This window comes from Bombyx mandarina, chromosome 08 (assembly GCF_030267445.1).
Source record: "Bombyx mandarina strain Sakado chromosome 08, ASM3026744v2".
Lineage (NCBI taxonomy): Eukaryota > Metazoa > Arthropoda > Insecta > Lepidoptera > Bombycidae > Bombyx > Bombyx mandarina.
Genome location: NC_143215.1, coordinates 12,007,925 through 12,019,235, shown reverse-complemented (window position 1 = coordinate 12,019,235; position 11,311 = coordinate 12,007,925). Strand labels below are relative to the sequence as shown.

The 11,311-nt window shown below is 35.6% G+C and overlaps 1 protein-coding gene across 7 annotated transcripts in view; it reads left to right on the top strand.

Moving 5' to 3' along the window:
• Positions 1 to 11,311, top strand: part of LOC149502571 (uncharacterized) — a 192,613-nt gene that overhangs the window by 86,902 nt on the left and 94,400 nt on the right. The gene's annotated exons all lie outside the window — the stretch shown is intronic.

The window sequence follows — 11,311 nt, the reverse complement described above, 5'->3', positions numbered from 1 at the left end:
TTTGATATTATTCATATTATCACATTTTGACCATCAGTATCTAAGACAATGCGAAAGATATTTGACATGCATGTATTTGTCATAACTAGTGGTCCCGCAGTAGTTAAAATTCGATTTTAATCAATTGAAATTTTATGTTTATACATTATTATGGTTCTATTGTCAAATACTATTATACTTATATAATATAATCACAGATTTCGCCAAAACTACACTATACATAAATAATAATAAAGGCAAACAATATTCATCAATTTGACCACAGACTTTAAACACTAACAAAAGTTTCACAATTGAGAATCCACAAAGAGTATATTTATACGTATGTGTTGTGTCAAATACATGGTAGTGTGTGTAACGTTTTCTTTATTGATTTAATGTATCTTTTATGCATTATTTAAAAAAAATATTAGCATTGTGCACTTCTTCTCTATATTCTCTATAAGTGTGGAAAATATCATACTCCTCCGTCAGCGCAATTTTCGTAAAGAGGGATACAAAGTTTTTGCTTCACGTATTAATATATAGATACCTTATGTATAAGCTTCAAGCCAAATCCTAGCTTGAGGCCTTTGAATGTGGGATCTATCCATTTATTTTGTTGGTAAGTTATAAATAAATAAACGGCTTACAAGCGTGGCTTTAAACTCCAAATAGAATTGCCAAGATTAAGAAAACAACGCGCGTGGTTACTCAGTTTTCCGCATAAAAACTCTAGCTTACACGCCTAGTAATTCAGGCAGTATTTTTCCCTCCAAATAAATAAAATCTAAACTATTTTATTATCTGAGAAATAATCGTCAAACTTCATTATTATCTGTTACCAATAATAATAATTGTCTAAAATCGTTCCGTTGCATTTGAATTATAGAATAACGCATCATATGGATACGTCACAGGCGTGTGAAAATAGTGAATGCTTGTCATTATAATTAATTGGACTTCATAAATTATTTGCATACACAATCACACACTATTGATAATTGTTTTGTAATAAATAATAATAGAGCGGTAATATCTCTGTGGCTATGGTTGTTTGTAGACACAAAACCAAATAAATGATAACCGATAACTATAAAACTAAAACTGATAACTATCAAATGATAATGTTAGCGATCGAATTTTAAAACAGTCGCTTACGAATTTAGTGGATGGATACATATATCACAGTTTGTTTTTACAAATTATCGATTGTGTTGTGTAGTTGGCTTTTCCAGGTTTCGTATTACAAGCCATGATTAATTAATTGCGCGGCAGAAACAGCCGCGATGGTGATACGTGTGCGGACTTATACTACACTGTGGCACAAGAAAATGCCGCTTGGCGATCTCAGTACGTTGATACTCAGAGAAATCTGGTCATTCTCCGATGAATTCATTCGTTGATATGACACGCGGGGAGATATAGGTATATTTTCTCCCTATCTATTCACTGGTAGCCTAAGGGGCTATTCTAGCTTCAAATGAACGGATAGGTGAGCTCACGGACTCAAGCTGAGAGGATTTGTCAACACTAGCCCTAGCAAGAGCCCGCGTGTAGATAAGAAAGGGGGATGATAACGAAACGACACCTTTATATCAATTTTCATATTACATAACTTATTTTGATTTATGTTTGAAGAAAAAACTTAGAATTTCCAAAAATACGCTGAAGCTCGCAACTAGGCTACTACAAAAGCAAAACAAATTAGTTGACAAACAAATGTGGAAAATAATTGCATTTAACTGTTTTATCTTTGCGTATTTATATATGTATAATAACTTATTACTTTCAATTATTTCGTATATACGTGGCATCCCTAATAACAGCTTAAGTACTGTGTGACGTAATAATTAATATTTCCTTAATTCAATTATTAATCTATTTTTTTAAGCTGTCTTAAAACATGATCCTTCAAACATCGTTCAAGTACACTAAGCAAACTCATATGTAAATCGACTATGTTTAAGTGTGACCCAACCGGAAATCGAACCCGTGACCTCCGGTGCTCGAGACAATAGTCGACCTGACTTCACAAATAGATGGGCTGTTTTGTATATATTTAAATCATTTCTATGTTTAACGCATAGTTTTTGTTAAGCGTTTCTTTCTTGTAGCACAGTTTCAAATTTAAATTAGTACTTAACCTGGAATTTGGATTTTTGCTTCTGTTATCTATGCGTGCTTATGGCTGTGTGCTGATAAAGTGGTTTAGCTGATAGTACTCATAGAATCAAAGAATCGAAGAAAGACTCGTAGAATCAAAACTTGAATTCAAATTCTTTTTTTTATTTTTTATTGCTTAGATGGTTGGACGAGCTCACGGCCCACCTGGTGTAAAGTGGTTACTGGAGCCCATAGACATCTACAGCGTAAATGCGCCACTCATCTTGAGATATAAGTTCTAAGATCTCAGTATAGTTACAACGGCTGCCCCACCCTTCAAACCGAAACGCATTACTGTTTCACGGCAGAAATAGGCAGGGTGGTGGTACCTACCCGCGCGGACACATAAGAGGTCCTATTACCAGTAGAAATTCAAATTCAAAATCATTTATTTCAACCTACTTGTTGAATGTCAAAATATAAATAACAATGTTAACTCTACCACCGGTTCCAAAAAAAGCCACAGTCCTGAGAAGAACCGGCGAAACAAACTCAGTGGGCTTTTTTTTGTTTTTTCTCAAATCTTTTTTTTTAATGCCACCGCTTCGCTGCAGAACTTTGTGAAACTGTCATATATTCTTATGCGCACTCATTATACGACAAGCAACAACTGGTGCTATCCACCGCCATTTGTTTACCAAACTTAAACAAAATCAGCGTATTACTAAATGTTTATTGAAAATTAAATGGTTTTTTATATTGCTTACGTGATAAATGTAGGTCAGGTATAATACAATGACTACAGAAATTATACATTTACATTTCAACATTTCAAGGTGGGTGGCGCATTTACGTTGTAGATGTCTATGGGCTCCTGTAACCACTTAACACCAGGTGGGCTGTGAGCTCGTTTACCCATCTAAGCAATAAAAAAAAGGAATACAGAGTCGTACGAAATGAAGTTGTGTTGGTCTGTGTGCTTAGTGCGAGTTTTTTAACGTTGTCGATAGCGTAAAAGTTAACTACAATTTATATGGAGTTGGAACGTTTGCGTACGTTTGCCTCTAGGAGCGCTGTTCCAATTACATACAAATTTGTGTTAACTTTTACGCTATCGAGATCGTTGAAAAACTCCCACTAAGCACACTGAAGGATAAAAGTTCGGGTGCATTCGTATTGAACGATGCGGCTGTTTCAGTGTTCGAATCCCACCGACACCATCGACACCACCATCGCGTTTTTACAATCGCACCGCCCGCCACCGGAGTAGAGTTCATCCATACTACCTGGAGCCACTGCGGTCATCGACAGTGCGTTTCCAGAGATCATTTTTGCCACGTACCTTCCAGCTGTGGAACAAGCTCTCCTCCACGGTGTTTCCCGAGCGCTATGACATGTCCTTCTTCAAACGAGGCTTGTGGAGAGTATTAAGCGGTAGGCAGCAGCTTGGCTCTGCCCCTGGTATTGCTGACGTCCATGAGCGACGGTGCCCACTTACTATCAGGTGGGCCGTAATAAAAAAATTAAATTGCACGGGCAATAAAAAAATCTGGATTCGTTTCTGACGATTTCAGCAACTTTGAAGACTAAATGTTGATAAATCTATTGAGTGTTTTTGTTATTGTTTCGCATTTAATGTAATTTAGGATATCAATTAAATTAATTTAAATAGAATTTTCCCAGCTGAACGTAAAATTTGCTTGACTGATGAAACATTTTTGCGGTTCTTATTAGCACTTCTTAGTAGCGGGTTAGCTATTATTGGAACATCAGATATTTGACAGATTCCTGTGTTCAATCAAAATATGAACATTAGAATTTTATTGTAAAATTGTAATGGTAACACTTAAGTCATAATTAAGTTGCTAATTTTAAGATTTGCTCATAGCAACCCTCTCTTCCGTTCCAGCCTTTTAGCCCAGTGCATGGCAAGCTGTAATTAAATTACAATTAAATTAGAATAAACGCGAATGTTCATTTTACAAGCCTGTATTTTATTTACACGCCCTGAATCTCGTCAACAACATTTTCAAGTTAAGTTTGAATATTTACAAGCTCCGTACAAAAACAACAGGACTGTCGTCTACCGGACAATTTCACTAGCTCGGTGGAAGAGCTTTCTTTTGTCATCAACCCCCAAACACTTCAAGGTTTTTATCAATAGTGTTTTTCATATGTTTAGGGATGAGAATAAAGAGCGGACGGTTAGTGTGATATGGACATGTGATGCGTAGAGAGAAGATGCACGTGACTAGGAGATGTATGGAAATGATAGTGCAAGGTGGAGGGGAAGAGGTCGACCGAAGAAGACATGGATGAAGTGTGTCAATGACGATATGAGAGAGAGGAGAGTGAGTGTTGAGATGACGGCTGATAAAAGAGAATGGAAGAGAAAAATTAGCTGTGCCGACTCCACCTAGTGGGACAAGGTGGAGAAAAAGAAGAAGATATGTTTAGGGATGAGCTCAACGAGATGTGACCGTATTTTGTTTTCGCAATGAATATTCTAAATTTTTAAGCTCTTACAAAAACATAATAACGTAGTCAATTTTGTTTAAGTAGCCCTACACAGCTCATTAACAGACAAGTCTCGACAATGACACATATGACACACTTTAAATATTCACGTCTGTGTGGTGTCCAAGGCCTAGCCATCCATGGTCAGATTCGGGAGAAACTTTTTTAAACACTTAAACTATACACACCGATAAACACTTAAAATTAGGCGGGCCGTGAGTTCGTCCATCCATATACGCAATTAAAAAAAAACACCATGTGGTACATGAACTCGTCCAACCATCTAAACAATAAAAAAATAAAGAGGGAAAATTATTTTAAATACGGTGAATATTGAGTTAGATCCATTCGTACAAACTTAATTATGTATGTTTTATAATATTTATATGTTTTTTTAGTAATTGAATTTAAAGTGTTTTAAATAATATACATATTATTTAGGTCACTGTTTAAAAACATAACGTAACATACATGCTAATGCCAGAATAGCATTAGTTTTATTATTGACTAGCTGACCCGGCAGACTTCGTAGTGCCTCAGACGATAAATAAAAGACCTAAACTTTTGTAAAAAGTAAACTTAAAACAAACAAAAGGAATCCGTCCGACGGGGGGGGACATCAAAGGAAAAACAAATTGTTATTTTCATTCATATTCCGAACATTTTCATATTTATCTATCTTTTAAACCTTCTCTGGACTTCCACAAATAATTCAAGACTAAAATGAGCCAAATCGGTCCAGCAGCTCTCGAATTTTAGCGAGACTAACAAACAGCAATTCATTTTTATGTATAGAGAAGAAGAAGATAGAAGATAGATTTAAAAGGAATAGTACTACTTTAACCTATTAAAAGGTTCAGTGTCACAAATATGCCCAAAATAATATATTATGTAGGTAATATGAGTAACAGTTTTTCGAATAGAGTTGGAGTTAATTAGAAAGAGTTTACAGTCCGTGACCAGAAAAACTGTAAAATATTTGAAACTTCGCAAAATATAAATATAAAATAAAATAAAAAATACACACACACACACAATAATTAAACTGTAATATTTAGTTTTAATTATATCTACGACTCGTAAAAACCGAAAGACTAATACTACATATTAAGTTACAAGTGTGTATTAATAATATTAATATTATACCTATATACGAGCATAATTATGCATATTTGCTTAAACGGACCTCACCTAATCCAGTTTGTAATTATGCTTCTTGTGTGACCTCTGTGTGCGTCAGTCCGCACGTGTAGGTACCACCACCCTGCCTATTTCTGCGGTAAGCAGTAATGCGTTTCGGTTTTTAGGGTGGAGCAGCCGTTGTAACTATATTTGCGACCTTAGAACTTATATCTCAAGGTAGGTGGCGCATTTACGTTGTAGATGTCTGTGGGGTCCAGAAACCACTTGACACCAGGTGGGCTGTGAGCTCGTCCAACCATCTAAGCAATAAAAAAGCAAAAGTTCATAGATAAGAAATAGTCAAAAGAGCAAAGAAAATTGACGTTCGTTTTCCATCGACAATTTCTTTACTATGACTATACATCATTTTAGTATATCTTAATAGAATAGAGTAGAGGTCAGCGACCTTGTCATCCAAAAGAGGCAAATATAGTTAATAGACACTTGAAATATATTCAAAGAGCCATGTATTTAACATACAAATGCTTGCTTCGTAAGAAACTAAGTGGAAAAGCTTAAATAGGAAAACGAGCCCTGAAACTAGACCGGGAAATCGCTAGAAAGAAGAAGAAGACGTATTTTTCGTGTTTAGCTTAAAATTGTATGCGATTGTTGGAATTTGAACCAATTAGCTTCATTAGTCAAAAGAGATAAGTTCATCAGATGTCGTGATGATTGATCGAAGTCTAAGCACGGTTCCTGGATATTTGGCTTGTTCCCTTCAAAAGAGCAGCACAGGAGAGAATTCTAGCTTGATGCCTTTTTTTTCCTACCCGTGAGGAGCTATGTCAGCGTAACCGAGCGTGTAGGTGAGCTCACTGGGCTCAAACTGGGAGTGTTACTAACACGGATCGGAAATGCAACCACTAAGAAGATCCAGCGAGAAACTCAGTGGACTGTGTCTATGGATTAATTTTACTCGTCGAGCTCTTCGTGGCAAGCGATGGGTTGGGCGAGGACGGTGAGCTTGAGGTACCTAAAAGCACCGTTAATGGATCGGAAGGATCCGTAATGACGTGCTTAGGGCGACGACTGTTTAACAGTCGGTCCACAGGATCGGGAAAATTACTATTTCGGAGGTTTTACGACTCAGGGAAGATCTTCCACCGAGCGTATGATATTGCTCAGTAGATGAACGGGCCGGTGCCTTTCAATGGCGAATGATTATTGTTATTGCAATTTGAAAATTTGTTAACTTGTATATTCGACCTTCGACCTCTATTGTCTAGAGTATTCATTTGTATAATTATAACTACAGTGTAGTAGTTCAATTATTTATTGAATTGTGGTCGTTATTGGATCTCCCGCGGTTCGAACTCGCGACCGACGTTCGCCTAGTCGTATATCATGTTCACTGACATATCAGCTGGTGCTGTGAAACTTTTCATAATATAATGAAAATTTTAACAAAAGAGCCGTTAAAATACTATTGAGATGTCAAAACTCATGTTTTTATTTATTTTTTGCTCTAGGAGGGCTAAGAAAGTGACAAACCAGTTGATAATAAGCAGTTACTGAAACGCATAGATATTTCGATATGTAGACTGCTACTTTGAGTTATAAGATTCTTTATCTAGTATTTAACATCAATTTGTTATTTGAGAAACAAAACATTTTGCCAGTGCCAGAATAATGAATAAAAATAACAAAGCGAACGGCTTAAGAATTTCAGTGCGGTGTTGCAGTAATTTGAAACACGAGGATTGTTCGCCACACACGTCACGTAAACATGTATGTACGTAATACGGATACACGTCACGTAAATACGTTTAAGAAGTGATCTTGAAGTGTAGTACATGTAAAAAGAGAACAAGGTTACTGGAGCCCATAGACATCTACAACGTAAATGCGCCACCCACTTTGAGATGTAAGTTCTAAGGTCTCAAGTATAGTTACAACGGCTGCCCCACCCTTCAAACCGAAACGCATTACTGCTTCACGGCTGAAATAGGCAGGAAGGTGGTACCTACCCGTGCGGACTCACAAGAGGTCCTACCACCAGTAATAACGCAAATTATAATTTTGCGGGTTTAATTTTTATTACACGATGTTATTCCTTCACCGTGGAAGTCAATCGTGAACATTTGTTAAGTACGTATTTCATTACAAAATTGGTACTCGCCTGCGGGATACGAACACCGGTGCATCGCTACATACGAATGCATCGGACGTCTTATCCTTTAGGCCACGACGACTTCAGATTTTAATCAGAATCTAATCTTGTGATATGTGAAAAATAAAAAAAATAACACGAAGGTTTAAGGTTAAAGGTTTAATATTATAATATTTTATTATCGTCCAGCTGTCAAATTTCCCGCTAAAACCCTCAAGACGTCATCTGACGTTGATTACGTCATACTATATCATATTATTCTATCTTGGCATAAAGATAGCGCAGTAGAAATGAATAGAACAGTTGCACCAGTTGACATAACTCGTGGCAGATGAGGTGATTACGGTAAAAAGTAACTCAGAGATGAAGTGTACCATCATGTGGCGTGTAAAAGCTGTTAAACTTTCAGCGCTAACATCTCTCATCATGTCATGTCATGTCATCATCTCATCTAACATCTCATCGCTCATTCAAATTAAAACTATTTTCTTTTCTCATAGACAACTTTTTTCGAAATTTTATGAGTGAGATATTTCTTACTCATAAAATTACTTTGACAGTTGAGGGAGGACAGTTGAGGAATATTGTAATGGTCGACTAAAAATACCAAACTCGAGTAAGTTTGGGAGGAATGCTCGAGCGTCATCGGATGAGTTAAGAGTGGAGGACTATTTGACGAAACGTCTAAAGATACGGGCATATATCTTCCTACACTTCATATCAATTCCACTTCCTACACTTGCGCTCTTTCGATAAATTTTCCAAAAAAAATTAGATGTTTACATGTGGAAACTTTTTCCCTAAACTGAAAGAATCAAAAAGAAGATAGTGCTCATTACCTCTTCCCTCCATAGAGAGAGTCACAACGTACGCCTTCCGTGTATTCGAAATCATTGAAATTAATAATAACACTGCATAGTGCAACATAGAAATACATAACTACATTATACTTTGAATATCTAAGTAAACTGGGGACTAACAAATACATAAATTATAAATCTAAGCGACACGTGGAACATTATTCAGTTGACACACTGCTAATTGTCTTTGTAAGCTTACTAAACGTATTTATCCGTAATGGATTTTTAATTTAAATAATTACATTGTACATTGACATTTGTTTGATTTAGTGTTATAGGTGTGTGACCAAGAAAAATGTTTGTCAAGTTTTAGTTTTCAATTTTTTGTGTAAAGCCTGATTTGATATAATAGAATATTATGTCTGATTTTTTCTATGTTTTTCAATGATACATAGTTGTTACATTTCGATTATATTAAGGTTTTATTTGAATTTTATTTTATTTGAACCTTATAATTTTAGAGGTTTTATTACTGCTTTTGTACTTATATTCTTAATACGGAATGCACAATGAAAAAAAAAATTACTTAGAATAAATTGTATACGTCTCTATTCTTCTATCACATTTCTTACTAAAATGTAAAATGAATGTTTCGAGTAGTAAATAGTGTACAATTGTCTTAAGAATCTTTCTTTATCTTCTTAATCTGTCTTTTTTACTGGTGGTAGGACCTCTTGTTAGTCCGCGCGGGTGGGTAACACCGCCCTGCCTATTCTGCCGTGAAGCAGTTATGCGTTTCGGTTTGAAGGGTGGGGCAGCCGTTGTAACTATACTGAGACCTTAGAACTTATATCTCAAGGTGGGTGGCGCATTTACGTTGTGGATGTCTATGGGCTCCAGTAAGCACTTAACACCAGGTGAGCTGTGAGCTCGTCCACCCATCTAAGCAATAAAAAAAAAAGACTTTGTTCATTTATTTCTCACATTTCAGAAATGAGCCCAGTCCTCGTCCTTGTCAAACTCTTCAATTATGAAAAAGAGGCACATCAGGCACATATGTGTATACAGGCAAACTATACACAGCCCACTGGGTTTCTCGCCGGATCTTCTCAGTGGGTCGTCATTGCGATCTGATGGTCGAATCAACGAAGCACTGCTGTTGATAGAGTCAGTGTTAGCAATTCTCTCAGATTGAGCCCGTGAGCTCACCTACCGAACCCCGCGTGGTTAGACCACCCCTTAGGCTACTACCGATTAGATAGCATTATAAAAAAATTAAAGAAATTGCTCGGAGCATCAATCAGCTTAGGGTTGTGCAAAACTTGTTTTAACTAATAGATATACTCCATACTATGTTTTTTTTGGATTGTCATTCTAATTCAACAGTAAACTACTAATATAATCTTAAAACGAATCAACTTAAGATCATTTTTGATTTGTGAAATGAACGTGTGTTTTATTTTTATTTTTTTATTGGGTACCAACATGTTATACATCAGCACAGAACATTACAGGTATCATATACATTGATTTCACATTAAATGTTAACACAATTACAGGTACCGACTACATGCATAAAAAAAAAGCGGTTCATTATATAAAAAAACAAAAGAAAAACTATATATAACATTATATGAAGACCTTACATTATTACACATTTACTACCAAATACGCTATTACTTAATTGAAAAAAAAAAAAACTTAATTGAAAAACTAATTGAGCAAGGCTAAAGGCTTCTTGTCTAAAAAAATGTTCGCTTCCATCTGGAAATTAAATAAATTCAATTATTTTTTAATCTAAAATTTTAACTTACAATCGCTTTATAGCTTTCGTAATAATATTATTAATGTTTATCATTATGTTAATATGAAAAATGGAAAATTACAAACACATAAACAGGAAAACGTAGGAAAATGTTTGCTTCTTATACAAACATCTACGCTCGCTAGATATTACATGTTACTTGAAAAATATCTTGTAGAAAGAATTAAGGAGAATTAGATTTTTTTTCTAAATTAATGGCCAGTGTTTTCACTCGCCTAAATTGGAATTTTAAAGGGATCTGCTTTCTTTCACTGTTGCTTGTTCCGTTTAATGTTAAAGAATTAATCTATGACCAAATACGTGCTATTTATTTATGACATTAATATATATTTATTAAAATTATTTAAGATCGTTTGACATAGTCGATATGATGAAAAAACAGATCTACTTAATCAGTCGTAGATTTTATAGAAAAAAAAAACAGTACGTTTTAAATTTAGAACGTCGACAACAATTTTCGAATAAGTGAGCACACAGAATTAGCTATAAATCCTTTCTGATTCTATAATCAAATTCAAACGTTCAGAGTTCAACGATCCCACGCGCACGCATATATTTTGCGTAGAAAATGTCAATTTTCACTGCCGTCCCATCGCATAAATATGTAAGGCATTCCTCCGGGCATAGGTTTGACCTCGGGCCCTGCTTGTGCAGTCCGCACACGCGCCGGCGCGACCATCCGCATAACCTTACACGACGTACACTGTCCTGCGACTTTTTGCCTTTATAAAAACATGTTATCAAGAATAATTGATAGCATTGGGTTTAAAAAACAAAAAAAAAACATGA